A 21214-nucleotide genomic window follows, 5' to 3' on the forward strand; every position below is an offset into this window, starting at 1 on the left:
TGTAACATTTGCGAGGATATTCATTGCAGCATTATTTGTGTTTCCTGGAAATTGGAGGCATTTTAAGTGTCTACAACAAGATGCCACTTAGACACATTTAAAACTTTTGAGATATTATGTTTTAGAAGGGTACACACATATCTAAAAAGTGGATATCTATCAGAGAAGAGAATGTGCATGGGAGTCAGGAAAAAGGGAGATATAGAAAGGGGGACAAGAGAAAGGTCTTGACTGCATCAGAATGATGGGACGTCATCCACTGAGGGCATAATCAACTCTACACATGAGGTTTAACAGGAGAAAAGGTACTTACTTTTACATTACCAAAAGAATATTAGAAATCATAACTAAGAATTACACAGATAAAAGACACTCAAAAAGTAATGTGTTTTCAATAACCTGGGTTCTGGAACAAATCTTATCTAAAATGTAACATATTTTATATTAGTGGAGTCTGGAATCTGCTAGGTAGATAGGTCTGGTGGGATAGGAGAAGGCCCAGAGTGTACAATTTCTTTTATTAACAAGGTACTGAGCTGAATATCATTCTAGAAATCGTGGATGTCTAGTCTTCCCCAGGGCCAGACTTTTAGAGGCTAATGTACATAAAGTCATTAAAGCTTGTGTGCGCTATTCAATCAACAACCAAACCAAACTGCTAGACTTAAGGGTTCGTCACTAACCTCATCAGATATGCAAATGAGCATGCCCAGACACTCAGATATTTATTCTTATTAATAATAAATTACAAAATCTGGACCTAGTAGAGGCACTCTGTTTATTTAGAAAGATTCCCAGATAAACCCACTGATCCTCTTATAAATGCATGTGCTTCTTTACATGGTTCATCGGTCTAATCAGGAATTTTAGATTCCAGAACTGTCATCTCTCCCGCCAGGCCAAATTTCCTTTCTGACTTATGTTGGCTACAGCAGTTGAAAAGCATAGACAATATAATGACTATATCTAGTTCAAGAAAAGAAAAGCATAGTCCTGCCTGAACCACATCACTAAAATAAATAACCTAACGGTACTAAGAGGGCAGGGATTTATGTCTGGAGATACTAATATATATTTTTTTGCGTGATGAATTCCAATTTTTAAAAATCTTTTGGTGTTTAAAAATCTCATGCATCTCATTTTCTGACTTATTTTATTTCATGTGTCATTTTCTTGGTATTCCTTCAGTATTTCTTTTTTTTTAATATTTTATTTATTTGACACACTGAGAGAGAGAGAGAGAGCGAGAACAGAGAGAGAGAGAGATAGGGAACACAAGCAGGGGTAATGGGTGAGGGAGAAGCAGGTTTCCCACTGAGCAGGGAGTCCCATGTGGGATTTGATCCCAGGACCCCAGGATCATGACCTGAGCCAAAGACAGATGCTTAACAACTGAGCCACCCAGGCACCCCCCTTCAATATTTCTTGGACAACATCTTTGTCCCTCAAGACAAACACCAACAATAGCAGATGAGTGCTATTACCCTTCTTCAGTTCTGCCTGATTTGTTGAAAATGCCTCACAGTGATTTCCTAGAGAGGGGAAGAGGTGGAGAGAAGGAGACGTCTTGGAGGATCCGATCTTCTTCTTCAGAAATGAAAACCGTGGATGAAAATATACCCACAAAAATGAGACAATCACTCTTCAGAATCATTGACGACCCTGGAAGATAGCTGGGAGCAAGGGCTGAGGAAAAACACAAGCATCTTTGTAAAGCTTACTTTATTTAACTAATCACGTTTGTGGTCATCATAAAAACAATCACAAAAATAGCTAACCCTGTGAGGTTTAATAAAACCCTAGGACAACCACATGATTATTATTTCAGAATACGTGGAAGTATCACAAAAGGCATAGAAAATGTGTCCATCTAAAACTCTTTACTGGGTGGAAATATTTTCATAAGAGAGGCTTAAGCACTAATGAAACCTCTAGCTTATTGGGATGACCTTTCAGAGGGAGCCAACGTTGACAAAAATCAAAGAACTCAAAATCTAGAAAGGACAAGCAGAGAAGAAACTTGAAGGATCATACCACATATATAAGTCAACAAACCAGGTTTGTTTATACCTTGATGAAATCCCTATCAAACAGAAATGATAATACCGTTTTAAAAATGTCTTCAGAGAGTCCATTTTTCTCTGATCTTCTGAAAAACTGCTTTACGAAGTTCCTAAGAAATCACCACAAGGGATTTCACCAACGTACCTTAAGGCTTTTTAACATGAAAATTCTCTGCATTATTCAAATATGTTAAGGCCACTTCCAGTATTTGTCCGGAAGCCATGACATTGTACATATGTACATTTACATGTCTGTGGATGCAGGTATACATATGTATGTAGTATGAATATACGTGTGTGTGTTTATGTGTGTGTGTTTACGTGTACCTATACGTTCGAAATATATGTTCGAAATATCTTTAACAACAAAAACAGGAAAAAAAAGTGAAATTCATGCTCCTTTCGAGCAACATTAAACCCAGAGTCCCAAGCCTTAGCGTATGAATGCCCTCTAGCTAGAAAGATCACATGTCAGAATAATTACGCATCCATGGTCCTTGTAGCCGAATCAAGGTAAAGAGAAATAAGAATTCTTATTACCGATGATTTGTTGGGTGCCTTTCCTGATCAGCACCTCTTTTTCAGGCAACTATCCCTTAGCCCATTATTTAGATTTGCCACCTAAGACACTTTTTTCCCCTTTTCTCCCAGGGTCTGATTGCATTTGTTCTGGGAACTTAACTGCAATGTCACTATTACATGATTCATCATGTAACCAAGGGTCAAACATGTTTTAAAATCTACTGGAGGTTTCAGTTCTGTAGGCAGCATAATAAAAAAGAGATCCAAGTAAAGGATGTGCTATAAATATTTAAATTTGTGAAGGAAGCAGTCAAAGTTTTGGCTTTCTCTGAGTCCTTCGGAAAGGATGTGGTTTTTAAACAAGAGAGCCGTTTCACAACCAAAGCAGTTTTAATTCAGAGTGTGTCACTCAGTGCTCCATCCTACACTCTTGTTGGTACATAATTCCTAATGAAATTTCTAAGTGAAGGACACTGCTATCTTTGCCTCTGGAAAATGCTCTGCATACCGTTTCCGCCTTGGCAGCCTCTATGTGACAGTTTAATGGCACTTACTGCTATGAAGTGAGGACACTAAAAGAAGACCATAACGCCAGCATTTGGGGAGCAAAGAACATTTTTAAAGAAGCTGTGGTGGAAAAAAATTGGCTGGACCTAAGGAAGGAAAAAGAGTTTGTTTATGACTAGCTGAAAAAATACGGATAACATTACGAAGATAGGTCTTCTGCCTCAATATTAAAAACGAAAGATATTTCTTAGCAGCTCTGGAGGTCGGCCAGCCTCTTCGTCCTTCTGCATTGTAGTGAGCCACTTCCTTATTCACTGTATATGTACTTCCATTGTCCTTACCAGAGCTTTCTTTTTTAATTTCTACATCCGCTTCCATCTTGAGTTGGATAACCTCCACTCCCTCCCAGGTCTCAACTTAGCTGTCACTTCCTATAGGAAATCTTTCTGGCTCCATCCTCTTTCAGCTGTATTTCTCTGCTACAAAGTGTCATAGGTAGTTCAAACTCAACACGTACAGATCCAAACCCATCACAGTCCACCAAACCTCCTGTGTTCCCAGCTCAGTGAAGGGCTCCACATCCCTGCAGTGACCCCAGACAGAAACACGGGTGTCATCTTTGGTTCTGCTATTCCTGTTCCCAGACCTATTTGGTGACCAAGTTTCTTAGCCAAATTTGCCCCACTTCTCATCATCCCTACTCCAGCATTTCTGATTCAGGTGACTATGTCACCATCATTTCTCTCTTGCTTAGTTACAGTCTTCCCTCAGGTTTCCCATTCTCGACTCCCTCATATCCATTCTCTACTCCATCACCAGTCATTCTAGCATGTGATTCTAATAGGTTATTCTTTGGCTTTAAACCTTTCACGAGTCTCCATTGCTTCAAGATATTATCCAGGCATGCTGTGAAGTGTGTAAACCTGGCGATTTACAGACCTGTACCCCTGGGGATAAAAATACATTATATGTTTATAAAAAAATAAAAAAAATAATAATTTTTTAAAAAAGATATTATCCAGGCTTCCAATCACAATTTGCAAGGTACTTCATGATCTCTTACCTTTTACAGCTTACCTCTTTGAATTCCATTCTGAGGTAGATATTATCCACTGAGGTCGTTACTATTACCTTTAAACTGGAAATGATCAAATTAAATCCCTGTGATATAGAAAACTCTGATTTGGGTCAATACGGCCAGGAATTGGTGGTGTTAGATCTGAATTCACTTTAGAGGTTTGAATAAAGTATTCAGAAATGTAATTCTGATTGAGAAGTTTGAATTTATTTTTCCTCAAAAGGGCATGCATTCTAAGGTTCCATTTAACATACTTCTGATTCATATACAGAACAACATAGTTCAATATCATTAGAATGTTACTGTATATCAATTTTATTAGACCGCCCTTACCTGTTAACTTTGTTGGGTTCTCATATTATCTTCTCTGGTTCTCCAAGTCTGATGAAGGACTTGTGGGTAAGCGATGTATTTGGGACACGAGTGCAGGGAGCAGGAGTGGGGAGGAATATGAGGCATAGAAGAAGGAACTAGCCCATAAAAGTATGTGTTAACAACGTCAGTGCTACGACAACAGAGTTCAATTCCCTCAAGGAAAGTGTACTTTCTGGATACCTCCTAGAATTACCTGACCGATGGAAGGCAGAGGGAATTTTCCATCAGCTTCTGGCCCCATTAGTTGAGAGCTGCCCTCAAGGATACTAACTGCCCCAAGGTTTTGATTTGGATACATGTACTAACCAAGCAAAATTCTGTCAGTAGTTGGGGCCTGTGGAGTGCACAGGGAGCATACACATAAAGCCTTTGGGTCAGAGGCTTCTCCCTCCCTCTGAGTAGAAGCTTCCATAGACCTATCTACCATAGCCACAGCTGAAATTAGAGATGGCATCAGCCAGGATGAATTTGGGCACCAGAGGCTAAGTACCTATTGTCAGGAAACAAAATAATTAAGAAATAGAATGCTATTCAATTCAATATTATTTTTAGACTCACAACAAATTTCAAGTAATGGGTTACAGTTCAGCACAAATGCAATTTTCACTGATTTTTCTCTCTAGAAAACAAAGATAACTGAATTATGTGTAGGTGGTCCTATTAAGTGACTCATTTGCAAGTAAGTACTAAGTGCTTAGTTACAAAGCTAAGGCTAATCAATAAATAATTCTCCTTGGAAAAGGGATAGAATTCTCTATTTCCATATAGTCCGTTTATAGAAATGTTAAATATTAAAAACTCTGGGCCCAAAATTAATTACCAAAGAAATGGTTTTGACCATATTTTAGTACCTTGGAAATCATATGACTGATATTTTCACTGTTTTTTTATTCTGTGTCCGTTCTCAAGCTTCTTTGCTTATTTATGTATTAGGGCATAAGAACTATGTCAGGGTAACCTGTAACTTTCAAAAATGAAATCCTGCATATATTTTTGGAACATGAATTCTTCATACCCATTCATCCCATTTTAAAATGAATGTTAACATATCCATAAACTAAAGATAGAGATAAAATAGAATTAAAATATTAACATGTTTATTGCCTTGGAATGAAGTTAAAGGAGTTTTTATTTTCCTCTTTGTGTTATTCAGAATTTTTCAAATTTTCTACCGTATTTACCTGTTACTTTTGTGAAAAGAAACAAGCCTACACTATTTATCATTTTTTAAAAGTCAAATTAAGAAGAAAATACGTCAGGAACCAATTTTAACTCAAATGTGGCCCAAGATGGTTTTCATGAAACATTGCCACCATGTAACACAGGTAGGTAGAAAATTTTCATCACAATGAAAAAGAATCACCATTTGATTTTTATGCTAAATTAGCTTCTTTCCCATTTGCCATGGATATTAATACTTTTGGCCTACAGGTCATGTGTGGAAAATCTAAGAGATACTGAATCACATGTATAAAGAAAACAATTGGGGGGAAGGGTACATTTTCCTTTTACTGAGAGAACTTGGAGTAGACCTGTCCAGGTAGGAATGTGGCAAGAATTACAAAACCCACTGGCCTTCATTTTTACTATATATGGAGAAATATACTACTTGTCATTTCATGTATGGATTGGTGATGACCTTATAGTAACTGGATAGATTTACACCATATTATCCTGTTTGGAACGTTCTTCTGATTCTATTGGTCCACACTTCTCCTATGCAAATGGAAAATTTCAGAAAGGCACCTGAAAGGTCTTACATAAGGGAGTTGGTGAACTCAACCATTAACCGCTATAATCTCACCAACCAGCTAGAAGAGATGAGGCTGATAGGCACATCCAGTAATTCCATTAGGATCACTGCTTGCCATGGCTAAATTCTAGGTGGATCTTATGTCATTAACCCTGGGTCAATTCTCATGTCTTTTCTCCTTTTCTAGAAACTCCTAGCATTGGTCAGCTGGCATGGCACGTATAGGGCTACAGCTCCTTTCTGTAGTACGCTTCCTCAGGACTGCCTGCAGAATGGTGTTCAGTCAGCCCGGTTCCCTCTGCCATGTTGCATTCAATGTCAACTACACAGGTCTTTCGATTTGTCTGGGTTTGGTTTTGGTTTTGCTTGTTTTGGTTTTTGTTTGTTTGTTTGTTTTTGCTCTTTTAAAAATTTTTTTTATTTTATTTATCTGTGAGAGGGAGAGAGAGAGAGCGCGCACAAGCAGGGGGACTGAAAGAGGGAGAAGCAAGCTTCTCACTGAGCAGGGAGCCTGGTGCGGGACGGGAGCTGAAGGCAGAAGCTTAACGACTGAGCCGCCCAGGTGCCCCTGTTTTTTGCTTTTAATCTTTGGAAAGTTGGGGACAATTGAAGTAACAAATAAAAAACAGAGTTGAGTTTTTTGATAATCATGGTCTTTACCCTGTGAGGCTGATTATATTACTGAGATGGTTTCTAGTTTCATCTTCTGGTTTCTTTAATCAAGTTGGGGCTCACTAAATATCCTTTCATTTCCTGACTTCCTCATTAGAAAAGGGAATGCAGTCTTCCCTATTTCAAATTTTTACTTCTGCTTATGTTGGCAAGCAAAAAGGTCAGGATAAAACATGCCCTTTGTCTTTGATGAGTAATTTACCTTTCTGTGAACTTCTACTTGGACAGTAGAGAGACCTTACCTAAATTACCAATCTTCCACCATTATTTGCTCCTAAATACACTATATTTTTCCTTTGTGGTAGGATTTTGCAACCGTGACATTTTTGACATGTTGGACTGGATGGTTTTTCATTGTGAGAGACAGTGCTGTCCTACACACTGAGCAGCATCTCAGGCTTCTACCCACGGTCCCCAACTCTCATCATTTGTGATGACCAAAAATGTCTCCAGACATTTCTAAGTCTTCTGAGGAAACAATATCACCCATGATTGAGATTGCAAATCATTGATTTGAAAAACTTAATATATTTGTAATTATATGCTTATTTGTGTGATTATAAGTAATCATTGCCTTTTCCGTTTGACTCAAAATTCCACAGGGGTAGGGGTCATCCCTATTATAAAATATGCTCAATTTCTGTTCCTGGCACATGGTAGCCACTCATTAACTCTACATTTATTTATTTATTTATTTATTTTAAGATTTTATTTATTTGAGAGAGAGAGAGGGAGGGAGCATGACAGGGGGAGGGTCAGAGGGAGAAGCAGACTTCCTGCTGAGCAGGGTGCCCAATGAGGGACTCAATCCTGGGACTCGGGGATCATGACCTGAGCCAAAGGCAGTCGCCTAACCAACTGAGCCACCCAGCCTCCCTGTACATTGATATAATTAATAAATAATGATGTGGCTAGGTTTTGAAAATTTTTTTATTTAAATTCAATTTAATAAACATATAGTGTATTATTAGTTTCAGAGGTAGAGTTTAGTGATTTCATCAGTTGCGTATGACACCCAGTGCTCATCACATCAAGTGCACTTCCATTAAGTGTCCACCACCCAGTACCCCATCCCCCCTATTATCTCATAACAAATTACCGTGAAACTTCAATGGCTTAAGACCAATCATTGTTATCTCTCACTGGTTTCTGCAAACCCGGAATTCGAGAAGGGTTTGGATGGGTGCTGCTGGCTCAGGATCCTTCTGTGTAGTTGCCGTCAGACAGTGGTGTCAGTGGAATGGCAGGTGGTTGCAGCTGGGGCTGGCAGGATGTCTGCCTCTCTTCATGCAGTCTTGGGGTTCCCTTTATGGGTCTCTGCTCTGTACACACTAGTTTGGGCTTCCTCATAGCACAGTGGCCCCAGGTCAGTCAACCGCCTTCCACAGCAGCTCGTAACTCTGAAGGCAAGTGTACTGAGAGAACGTGGCAGAAGTGCATGCCCTTTTTATGACCTAGCTCAGAAGTCACATGGCATCATTTCCACCACACTCTACCAGTTAGATGGTTACAAAGTCCTGCCCAGGCTCAAGGGGAGAGGACATAGACCCACCTGACTGATTAGTGAGAGGAATGTCCAAGTTCCATTGTAAGAAAAGCCTGTGAGTCGGAGATATGGCCAGAGGTTATCTTTTGAAAATACAATCTACGCAGGGGAGAACAACAGAGCTACAGGCCCTCGGATAAGTTCTGTGGCATCTGGGAGTAGAGAGAACTTGCTCCCCACTTCCTGTTTGGGACCTGAGAGGCGGTAAGCCCTTCTCAGCTCTCTTCCTTATCACAGCAAATGCAGTAGCAGTTGGTTTGAAGATAACAAGTGTAGTTCCAGGAAAAGAGAGGACTCTAGGTAGCCCTTAGGCCTCCTGTTGCCTGTAGTAGGGAGTTGAAAGAGCTGAATTTTCACATGCTCCTCAAAAGACGGGAAGATGTGCTAAGAGGGAGAGAGCATGGGTGCAAGATAGACTTCATGTTATAAAGGGGCATCTTGGTCGTGAAGAGGGAATGGCTTTCTCTACAGGAAGGCAGTGCCACCCTTAAGCTAGAAGCAGATAAGGTCACAGCCACCTTCTGGAAGGTTAGTGTGCTGGGGGTGAAGGTGAGAAAGGGATGAAGTTTGAGAAGCAGGTGTAGCAGAGATGCATGCCTTGAGAATGGTATCAGACCCTTCGGCAGATGCCAGTATGGCAGACACCAAGCCGTGTCTACCCCACCCCAAATCTGAAGCTGTCTTAGTACCTGGGAGTTTATATGATATCCCAGAGAGAAGGAAAGAGGAAGAAAAAGTCCCGAATTGACTAAGTTTGTCTGGAAGTGACCAGATTAGGTTTTCTGCCATCAGACTAAAGGGCAGTTCAATGCAAAACATTTATCCTGAGTGTTAGAAAAATACAGAATGTTACCAATTTTGTCTTCCTATCTGGGGTCTCGGTTTGCAAAAATCAAACCTACTATGTAACTATTCCCTTATCCATAGGTACTTAAATCACTTCCAATTTTTCACTGTAGAAATTATGCTGCAATGACAACTTACACATGCTTATTTGTACGCATGTCTATTACTCTAAAAAAGATATCTAGAAGTAAAAATGCAATAAATTCTTTGTGCTTTTCCACAAGGACCTGTCCCACTCAACCACTTGCCTGGAACTTTATCATGTTACCAGAATGTGAGCCACTTGAAGGCAGGGATTTTACTTGTTGTGTCTGTTTCTTTTGCACAATAAATATTTGTTGAACAAATAATTTGCACTTAGGTATCACTTGACTCTATGCTCTCTTGCAATGTATATCTTTGAGATAATTTTATGAGCCACTTTTTCTCAAGACAGTTTCCTATTTCTTGAATAAAACTAATGCCACAGGGCGCCTGGGTGGCTCAGTGGTTTAAAGCCTTTGCCTTCGGCTCAGGTCATGATCTCAGGGTCCTGGGATCGAGTCCCGCATGGGGCTCTCTTCTCGGCAGGGAGCCTGCTTCCTCCTCTCTCCCTCTCTCCCTCTCTGCCTGCCTCTCTGCCTACTTGTAAAAAAAGAAAAAAAAAAAACAAAAACTAATGCCACAGCAGTCTCATGAGCCAGCTAAGGAAGTGTGAGTAGGACTTGAAGCAGGAAGATGGTCAGGAATCCCTGCTCAAGAATATCCAGTCCATCAACAATGAAACAGCAATTTTTCTCGCAGCAGAATTGCTGCACGTTTGGCTTCTGATAAACCCCCTCAGTGGGGGGCGCCTGGGTGGCTCAGTGGTTTAAGCTGCTGCCTTGAGCTCAGGTCATGATCTCGGGGTCCTGGGATCGAGTCCCGCATCAGGCTCTCTGCTTGGCAGGGAGCCTGCTTCCTCCTCTCTCTCTCTCTCTGCCTGCCTCTCTCCCTACTTGTGATCTCTATCTGTCAAATAAATAAAAAAAATCTTTAAAAAAAAAAAAAAAACCCCTCAGTGGGTAGCCCATGGGTCTTTCTCACTCATTACCATCAATACATTGGGCTGTAGTAAATGATAACTTAAACAGGGACTGGCAGGAACAGATACAATACATTTTAAGATTTTTTTTTTTAATTTATTTATTTGACAGGCAGAGATCACAGGTAGGCAGAGACGCAGGCAGAGAGAGAGGGTGAAGCAGGCTTCCTGCGGAGCAGAGAGCTGATGCAGGGCCGGATCCCAGGACCCTGAGTTCATGACCTGAATTAAAGGCAGAGGCTTAACCCACTGAGCCACCCAGGCTCCCCAGATACAATTCATTTTAACTGAGATTTAGAGAAATAAGGAAGTCAGAAGAGAAGGGATATCAAGGATATAATCTCCACTTTCACCTTGCCCGAGATAAGAGGCGACATAGTTCATCCTTACAGAACTTCAGTAATTTGACAGATTTCATCTGCCAATATCGCTTACTCTCTGTTCTCAAATTTTCGTTTGCCCAATTGTCAGTCCAAGTAAAGAAATTCACCTGATAAATGCTATACCTAATCCTATGTGATGCATAAATCTACTTCATCATTAGATGTCAGTAGGAGTTTAATAATATCATGATGTCATTGAACTGTTTAGGTTTCACTTGGTTTTTGAGCCAGGCCAGTCCAGGCAAATGGAAACGTGTTGCTTTCTCTGTCATGAAATAGCACTATAGTAGAAATTGAGCTTTAAAAATCTTAATCAAATGACTGTAACAAAACAAGGAAAATGCAAATCAGGAGTTTTCTCTAAGGAATATTAAAAATCTAGATAACTTTTTTGATGAGTCTGAGATTTAAACTTTGAACTAAAAATAATTATGGAATAGATAAACCTTGAAGGAAAAAGAGGTGGGAGGGAAAAATCGATCATAAAAGTATCCTCAAGGCTGTTCTTTAGACTCTTATGCTTACAGACTGTATTATGTTTTGTTTCTTTAAATCAGTCAGTATAGCAAAGCTCTTGTACACATAGTTTCAGAGAAAAAGATGCAAGAAGTCTATATGAAAACTTAAGATGTTTTTCATTCTTATTTATTTCACTTTGTCAATTGACTAATCCACAAAGGATGCATATATTGTAGTTCCCTGCCAGATCAGTAATTTAATTTTTTTCTGGGTTTATGTTGTATGTGTGTTTCTAGTGAGGGAGGCTCTTGGCATTCCAAAAGGGTAGTAACAATGCAAGACCTTAACAGATTGAACAGACCTAGATGATCCCTTCTGTTCACAAGGCTCATTCTTAGACAATCTTCAGCTCTCAGTTTAGATGCCTTCAATAACTTTTGTATTTTGTTGAGCACTTAATATGTGCTTTGTAACTTACATGCGCTATTGTCTTCAATTCTCATGACAACTTTATGACTTGGACACCAGTACGAACCCCATTTTAGTGTGGGGCAAACTGAGGCATGATGTGCTAAAGTCACATGCCCTTAGCTGTTATACTGTATGTATGGAATTAAAATACAGGTTGCCTGGCTCCGAGGCCAATGCCGAGCCAGGGTGTGATTAGTCCTAGTCCAGGTTATAGGGCTTGCTGTGTGCCCTTCCTTTTAATTCCAGGGCTTCTTTCATCGTTGAATTTTTAACTTTGCCTTGTGGCTGCCTTTTTCAATGCCTGTCTCTTATGCCAGATTGCAAGCAACTTGAAGGCATGAATATGTTTTAGTCATAGTTATATTCCCAGAGCCTAGCACATCGCCTGCCATATAATACATGAGCAATAAACATTTTTGAATGAGAATTTTCCCTCTAATGGTAGTAATAGCAAAGAGCCTTGAAACCCAGACTATCTGGGCTCAAATATTGGCATGGGTACTAGCTGTGTAATTATTGGCAAATCATCAATCTCTTGTACTTGTTCGCTCAGGGATGATAATAGTACCTGTTTCACAGAGTGATACAGATTGGCAGAAGTACAGAGCTTCAGCAGTGCCTGGTACATAGGAAACAATTGAATGAGAAAGCCTAACTCACAGATCTGTTTCCTGAATGAAGAAGGCAGTACATCATCATAAAAGAAACTCTAAAATTCCATTACTAAGAGTCTATTAAGATTCAGAAGGAGATCACATGTTAATAAGTGAAAGAAAAGAATGACATCTTACATAACTGGTGACTCTTCTTCACAGTTTAGCTCTAGCAAAATTTTACATACTTGACAAATATCTTTTGCTACACCTTGGGCTGTAGAATCTTGACTAATGACATCAGAAAAAAAGCTACTTACAAATCTCCAAGCATTACAATCCTTCCTCCTCAGGGTATGAGGGATCCCCCTCTCCAAAGGGATCATAAGAATCACCAGGGAGCCTTTTACAAATACATATATCCTGGCCTTACTCCCAGAGAGTCTGATTCTTCAGAACCAAAGTGGGACTAAGGAGTTAGCATCTGGGGCTTTGTTGTGTTGGTTTTCTTCTTTTTAACCTGTGAGTCATTGATTTAAAAGAGTTCTACACCACTCAGTTGCATTATTCTCCTTTCCCTCCCCTATTTTTTCAGGAATGTCAGGGAAAATGAGGCCAAGCTATGAGATCATCTGGCCACTGACCCTGTCCTGGCTTGTGTTTATAATCTTGCCCTGCCCCTATGCAAGGATTCCCAACCAACCACACTGAGTCCCTTCCGCTGAGGATTGGTAAGTATTGAAAAATATATATATATTTTTTAAAGATTTTATTTATTTCTTTGACAGAGAGAGCAAGAGAGCACAAGCAGGGGAAGAAGTAGAGGGAGAGGGAGCCCGATGCAGGGTTGGATACCAGGACCCTGGGATCATGACCTGAGCTGAAGCCAGACGCTTAACCATCTGAGCCACCAGGGCACCCTGAAAAAATTTTAAATACCATATCAAAATGTATTAAGAACTTAATATTTAATTTTGTTCTTGATTAAAACTGTGGTTGAGATTATTGTCTAAAAAAAGTGTTTTGGTCAACACTGTAGCTTTTTAAGCAATTGGAAGAGTTAAATTATTAATTTTCATGGAATAACAAAAGATACGAATGTTATTGAGTTGGTCTCAGACATCAGATTATTTTTTTTTCTTACATTAATTCACTTGCTCATCATAACCCTGAGACATAGGCATTATTTTGCCATTTTGTTGATTAGGAATCCAACATTCAAGGCGGTTGAATAATTTGCTCAAGGGCCAGTAGAAGGGAGTGCTTACATTTGGGCCCAGATTTCTGATTCCGGGTCCAGAGCTGTTTTCCTTTCTTTAGACAAATAGGCAGGCATTTCTCTCCTCTCCAGTGAAAAATCATTGCACTTGGGTTTTTTCTAATGTATTATCAATTTTTCATAACATTTTTGGTAACCTTACTTTTTAGTAGACAGTCTTTTTTGTTAGAATCGCTCCACAGCCCCCACAGTGAGTAGGCTGTGAAAACTGGCAGCACAGTCCAGAGTCTGATTTAGTCAAACATCAATCCACTTGTAAAAGTCCTTGAAAAGAAAAAAAAAAATGTCTTTAACACTATGCCGAGCAGTAGAGAGGAGGCTTGCTTGAAGGTTATATGAGCTTTCTTCCCACAGCTCAGAACATTCTACTTCACAGCTTCAAACACTATTACAAATTTTTTTCTCTTGTTTGATCACTTTTAATACCCATGCAGATGAATTTTTTCCTCAGAAGACACATCAAACTACCGAGTAGCTCTCCAGGTAGCTCTCGGTTGCATGAGGCCTGGCATTTGGGGTTAAGTGGCCTTCCCACATGACTCAGGATGTTGCCACTAGAAAGGGGAACATTTCTGTTCTCTGACCAGGCAGCTTCTCTCATGCCAGCACCTGCTTCTCCACCCCTGCTTCAGCCCCTCTACCACTCACCATCCAAGAAGCTTCTTGGCTGAACCGACTGAGAAAATGCCCTCAAAATAAATGCCTGAGCACTTCTGACCCCTGTTATAAAATCTAGATGGGAGGACGTGGCTTGGTGACAAAAGTCCTTTTCCAGCTTCATCCCATTTTTCATTTTCATTCATTTATTTACTCATCATTTATTCAACATATGCTGTTTTTATTTTTTAATTTATTTTATTTTTTTTTAGATTTTATTTTTATTTTTTTGACAGAGATCACAAGTAGGCAGAGAGGCAGGCAGAGAAAGAGGAGGAAGCAGGCTCCCTGCTGAGCAGAGAGCCCCATGTGGGGCTCGATCCCAGGACCCTGGGATCATGACCTGAGCCGAAGGCAGAGGCTTTAACCCACTGAGCCACTCAGGTGCCCCAACACATGCTGTTTTTAAATCTTAAATTCCAGTGTGGTTATTATACAGTATTGTACTAATATCAGGTGTACAATAGCACTTCAACAGTTCGGTATATCCCCCAGTGCTCCTCACGACAAGAGCCTTCCTTAATCCCCATCACCTCTTTCACCTGTTCCCCTCAAACACACAGTATTTAAGAGGCAGCTGTGTGCCAAGCATACACACTAGGATGATTATACTTACTGCCTGCCCTCGAGAAGCTGACCAAGAAGAGCCTGATCAATCCAGTAATAATGCCTGTGCAGTATTGTGGGGACACAGTGGAGTTTCCTGTACCCTTGCCTGGGGCGGGAGGTGGGGGAGTTCCTGGACAAAGGGCTTCCTGGGGAGGTTACTACTTTTTTTTATATATAATTTTTTTATTATGTTATGTTAGTCACGATACAGTACACCATTAGTTTTTGATATAGTGTTCCATGACTCATTGTTTGCCTGTAACACCCTATGCTCCATGCAATCTGTGCCCTCCTTAATACCCATCAGCCAGCTCACCTCCCCCCCAAAACCCTCAGTTTGATTCCTGGAATCCATAGTCTCCCATGGATCGTGTCCCCCTGATTTTCCCCCTTTACTTCCCCCCTACCTCTCCTAATGTCCTCCATGCTATTCCTTATGTTCCACAAATAAGTGAAACTGTATGATAATTGTCTTTCTCTGTTTGATTTATTTCACTTAGCATAATCTTCTCCTGTTCCCTCCATGTTGATGCAAATATTTGGAATTCATCTTTTCTGATGTCAGAGTAACACTCCATTGTATATATGGACCATATCTTCTTTATCCATTCTTCTGTTGAAGGGCTTCTTGGTACTTTCCACAGTTTGGTGACTGTGGCCATTGGTGCTATGAACATTGGGGTACATATGACCCTTTGTTTCACTACATCTGTATCTTTGGGGTAAATACCCAGTAGTGCAATTGCAGGGTCATAGGGTAGCTCTATTTTTAACTTTCTGAGGAAACTTGGGGAGGTTACTCCTTCGTTGATTCTGCTAGGATGTGTGTGAGGAACCAGAGTGGGGTGAGACAGAGTAGTAGACTAGAACTTGATGGAGGGGCGGGTATTGTAGACAGTGAGACATAATGAGCAAAGACTTTGAAGAAAACTCATGTGTGTGTGTGTGCATATGTGTGTGGCAGTGTGTGTGAGTGTGTGTGAGTCTGAGTATGCACATGTAGGTGTGTGGGGATGTGTGTGTGAGATAGTTACTGAAGTTGGTTCAGGTGTCATCGGGGGGCAGGACATAGAAGTATGGAATAGAGGAATCCATTCACAGCTGCCATTTACCTCTATTTACTGATAGGAAATCCTGAGATGTACAAAGATATAACAATTTCCTAAATCCAGTAATAATGAACATGTAAATAAAGAACAACACTACTCAAAATCCATGGTAACTTTTAACCAAAAGCCTTTCCTCTGGGCTTTTGTTTCTTAAGTTGTGAAATGAAAAAAGTGGTACTGGGAGTGATGGAGTGCGAAGGTTCAGAGATTAACTGTCCGGATCCAAAGTGTTTGTGAGTTCTGTAAACTGAGACCAGTTACGTCACTGTCTGGGCCTCCATTTCTTTGCATGTAATATGAAGAAGACAATGAGTTCTATCTCAAATCTGTTTTGTTCATTAAATACACATAAAAAACTTACAAACTTGCCTCGCACAAAAAAAGCACTCAGTGAATTTTAATTATCACTATCTTTACTATTATCATAAAGACTCATTTTTGGAACCCAAAAATCTAGAACTCTCTAGTGTTCTAGGATATGTACTGCTTGATTCACACTGTACTAATGTTTAATACAGTTTTAAATAAAGAAATTGACTTTTAGGGTTAGAGTGTCCTACATCTACCAAGTATAACTACGTAAACATTTTGTATCTTGGTTTTCTCATATTTAAAATTTTAAATGTAATTCATAATCTTATAACTCACAATACCTATGTGTAATTCATATAGTTATTCTCAGGATTAAATAAAAAGAAACTTTTAGGGACCCTGAAACCTATGGTACATGTGTCTGATACATTTATTGAAATAAATATTAATTCCATTATCCATTTATGCAAATATAAATGCTTAGTATTTACTTTAAAGGATAGGAAATATAATGGTTAGAGCATATGGAACTTTTTGATGACTCCTACAGATGGGAGGACAAGAAGAAATTAATAGGCATTTTATTAAAAGCAAGCAAAATGGAAATATTTTTACACTCATATGAAATTTGAGATTATTGTCTAGATATTTAATAACTTTAAGAGTAAGTGTTTTATGGATATTGGTGACATCAAAATTATGCATGCTGGAAGACAGGAATAATGATACAAAAACTATCACCCTTGATGCCTCAGGATGTACATCTGAAAGGTGGGGAAGACATCCTCCCTCCATACAATGCAAGACTGTGAAAAGGAACACAGGAAATTAAAAATGGGGGTGGCCAAAGAGCTATCCTGAGAAATATAATACTAACCCATGATGCAATAAACGTGTTAAGAAAAAGTCATTTTGTGAATGGGATAGAATTATCTGTTGAACTGAACCAATGCATGTACTTATGTATAAGAGTTAGCTAAAAGTAGAGGCTTTTAATCTGAGTTTGAATAGAAAGAGAAATAATCATGACAAGGCTTTCCCCGTGCTGTCACTGAGGGTCTGGGGGTGACAACATGCTGGAAGGATGGTGACTGACACCATTAATTGCCAACCCGTTCCATTCCCCTGCCTCAGTCTTCTCTTACCACTTCCACTCCTCTATTCCATTTCCGTACTCACCCTTTGTTCAAGATGAGTACAACCAAGCAAACTAGGACAATACCACCCTGTTCTCTTACACATGGAGGTAGCCTCCAACCTTCCAGCCACAATAATGGAGTGACTTTTCTAGTTCATCAATAAAACCCAAGCAATTAATCAATAAATATTTTCTGTCTTCCCAAGAAGTTTAAGGACTAGAGCTCATGGAGAGAGCAAAAAAATAACATTCCATTGACTCCATGATGCTCTCAGTTACAAAGAACATTATAATTTTATGTCAACTGAGAAAGGAGAAACACTTCCAAATAACCAAAGAAACAATGCTGTACTGATTGCATGAATGCATGAGTTGGTCATACCAATTCTCATTGCATAGAATTTTCTTTCATATCTTGGGAGGAAATTGGCAATGTCTCCTTCTTTGATTGCCTTGCTTGTCATATGATAAGCAGTTCTTTGGCCCACATTTTAGTACAAAATATCACAAAGCTTCAACTGCTTGCCACCCTCTTCCTTTCCTAGACCACTTAAAAAGGCTTAATTATTGCTCTGCAAGAAAATATGAAATTGTAGTCATCACTCCATTACTAATATCTATTTCACTACCATTGAATTTATACCCTACCTCTTTATTTCTGTGCATTTCTACCTATAATTTGTATTTTATTGCTGAACTACAATGTAATCTTTCTACAGACCTTTTAAGTGACAATTAAATTAAACATGTGTATTATTAATCATGTCCATAACTCAGTTGATGTGATAATATCATTAGGAGCTACAACCAAGTTCACCCATGTGAACCCAAGTTCAGCAATGACAACTCTGTCACAACAGTGATGGTAACAACCTGTCAATTGTAAGACACATTCTGCTTTCAGTGATGTTAAAATATAAAGGCAAAAATTATATCTTAGAATGGATGAAATGCAATAACAAGGCTTCATTCCTGTCTTCCAAAGGTCCATGTATTATAACTTGGAGATAAGACACAGACATACAATAAGATAATGACAAGTGAGAGACTTACATAATTTTCAAAGGACTATCACAGACAATAAAATACTCTAGGTCTTCAATGCAGAAAAATAATGCTTAGCATTGTTTCAGTTTCCTTCCACAGGGAAAGATGAAGACCCAATTCTCCTTACTATTAAACCCTGTGGTCCTATCCCTACATGCCAAAATATTGTAGAGCAATGATTTATATAAGGAAATCTGAGTTTTCCACCTTAATTCGCAGGCATTCAAAGAGGTGTGGAAGGTTATAACACAGTTCAAAAGACAGCACACATAGACCATGTAGGCTTGAAAGCAGCAAATGAAGAAGAGAGTGTAGAGCCAGCATGCAAATGCTCTCCACACAGACCTCAGCCAGCCTGGCCTGGGTACTGTCTCCCTTATGCACAGATTATATGTGGGTTTGCACATATTTATGCTCAAGCCATTTTCCCTAGTTCAGACAGTTTCACCCAGCCTCAAACACCAGTAACTTAAAGGCTCAGCTCAAATTCTTGACAGGAATAATGAGATTTGAGGATTATTGCCTCACAGAAGAGCAGTCAGGAGCACTGAAAGAGGAGAGGTCTGGGGGAACTGAGAACTGACTGATGGACCATTACTGATGTTATCACCCAGAGGACATTCGCTTGGTATTACGGGGGCAGCTCTGCAAACACCCATCCTCTTCCTATTCAAACCCTACAACCTGCTTCCGTAAGTAGAAAACATCTTGAAGCTATAAACCAAAGTTTATATGTATTCCTTAATCTGAGCAGAATATCTTGTGTGTCACAATTATTCAGAAAGATTTTTAGTTGGCATGTGTCATGGTTGTATTTTGTGTTCCCCCAAACAATATGGTTAAGTGCTAACCTTACTCTGTGGCCTCACTGGGGAAATAGGATCTTTACACAGGCAGCCACATTTAAATGAGGTCATTACAGTGAACCCAATCAAATATGACTGGTGTCATTGCAAACAGGAGGAATTTGGACACAGAAGTAGACCCACAGAGGAGAGATTGTGTGAAGACACTCTGGGGAGAGCTACGTGAAGATGGAGGTTAGGGTGATGGGGGACCTACCTCCCGAGGAGCGCCAAGGATCACTGGCAGACCCCCCAAAGCGAGGAAGAGCAAGAATGGATTCTCCCCAATGTTGTCAGAGGAAGCATGGCCCTGCTGATGCTTTGATTTCAGACAAACATCCGAAGATGTGAGACAATACTTTGTTGTTGTTTTAAGCCACCCAGTGTGTGGTACTCGCCCCAGCAGCCCTAGGAAACAGCTCAATACAATGTCTTTTACTTAGTGGATTCTTAAGGATGAGCAAATGCCAAGACTTCATCATTTCCTCAAAATATTTTTAAACATAGGGAAAAGTGTGGAAAGGAAGAGTCAAAATACATCTATTTCTTTTTTATAGGCGACAAGAACTGCAACAGATAGCAACATTCTTGCCTGTACCTAGTTTCCAATAGCTACCATAGGAAGTGTTGATGTAAATTTGGCTAAGTGACTGTTTCCCACTGGAATGTGATCAAAACAAAAACAAAGCTGGATCACACAAAGGATGTCAAGTGTTGTTCCGGCTTTTCGAAGGGAGAAAGTTGATAAGTATTGCAGTGGTTAAGGGACAGCTTCAAAATTCTGTGATTGTTACTATGCAAAGTTCAGAATCGCATACAAAGTCCCAATGTTCCAGTATCATGCATGTGGCCTCCTGTTGGCCCTCCGGAAGTCATTTCTTTCTTTCTTTTTTTTTTTTTTTTTTTTTTCCAGTTGAGAAGCTTGTGTGGGCACGTGGGTGGATCAGTGGATTAAGCCTCTACCTTCGGCTCAGGTCATGATTTCAGGGTCCTGGGATCAAGCCCCACATCAGGATCTCTGCTGGGTGAGGAGCCTGCTTCCCCCCTCTCACTCTGCCTGCCCCTCTGCCTACTTGTGATCTCTCTCTGTCAAATAGATAAGTAAAATCTTAAAAAACAAAAAATTGAGAAGCTTGTGGCTGAAACCAAACACCAACATCCAAGGCTACTGGTTTTCTTCTTAAGGTATCTGTACACTGTTATTTACTCCAACACTTCTAAAGTTTCTGAAATCAATCCAAAACTCATTAAACATTTCTATCCTTCAAAGGAACACTAAATCTGAGATATATAGTTTGCAAACCACAACATAGGCTACATTTAAAACACACTTAAGTGTAAAGTTTCATTTTAACCTCAAGATAACCAGTTTTTCCAATGACTCTTTCAAGATCTATTGATTCATACACTCATTCTCCATAATTAACAGTTGAGCACCAGTTTCTTTTTAAAAAGGAAATATTATCAGGGTGCCTGGGTGACTCAGTCAGTTAAGTGTCCAACTCGTGGTTTTAACTCAGGTCATGACGTTGGGGTCATGAGATCGAGCCCTGTGTGAAGGTCTACACTGGGGCTCCGGGCTTAGGATCCAGCCTCCAGATACCTGACTCCCAGGATCTGTGCTCAGCAGGGAATCTGCTTGAGATTCTTTCCCCTCTTTTTTCTCCTTCCCCCTCTGAACCTATCCCTGCTTGCTGGTGCTCTCTCTCTCTCTCTCAATCAGAGAAGTAAATAAAACATTTTTTTTAAAAAAGAAAATATTATCATTCAAATATTTGTCAAGATGACATTTTAATCAGACTCCCTGAAAAGTATCCCAAGGTCAGACTTTATTTATTAGCTGACATTTCAAAGTTAGAACTTCATTTCCTGTTCTGTTTTCACCTA

The 21214-nt window shown here is 39.7% G+C and overlaps 1 long non-coding RNA gene across 1 annotated transcript; it reads left to right on the plus strand.

The window, feature by feature from the left end:
* The first annotated feature begins 8588 nt into the window (after positions 1–8588).
* Positions 8589–20371, plus strand: LOC123954216. The gene is made up of 3 exons (XR_006821048.1): positions 8589–8720; positions 12927–13062; positions 20241–20371. It is a non-coding gene; the product is annotated as an uncharacterized LOC123954216 (long non-coding RNA).
* Positions 20372–21214: the final 843 nt, after the last annotated feature.

Source organism: Meles meles, chromosome 1, assembly GCF_922984935.1.
Source record: "Meles meles chromosome 1, mMelMel3.1 paternal haplotype, whole genome shotgun sequence".
Lineage (NCBI taxonomy): Eukaryota > Metazoa > Chordata > Mammalia > Carnivora > Mustelidae > Meles > Meles meles.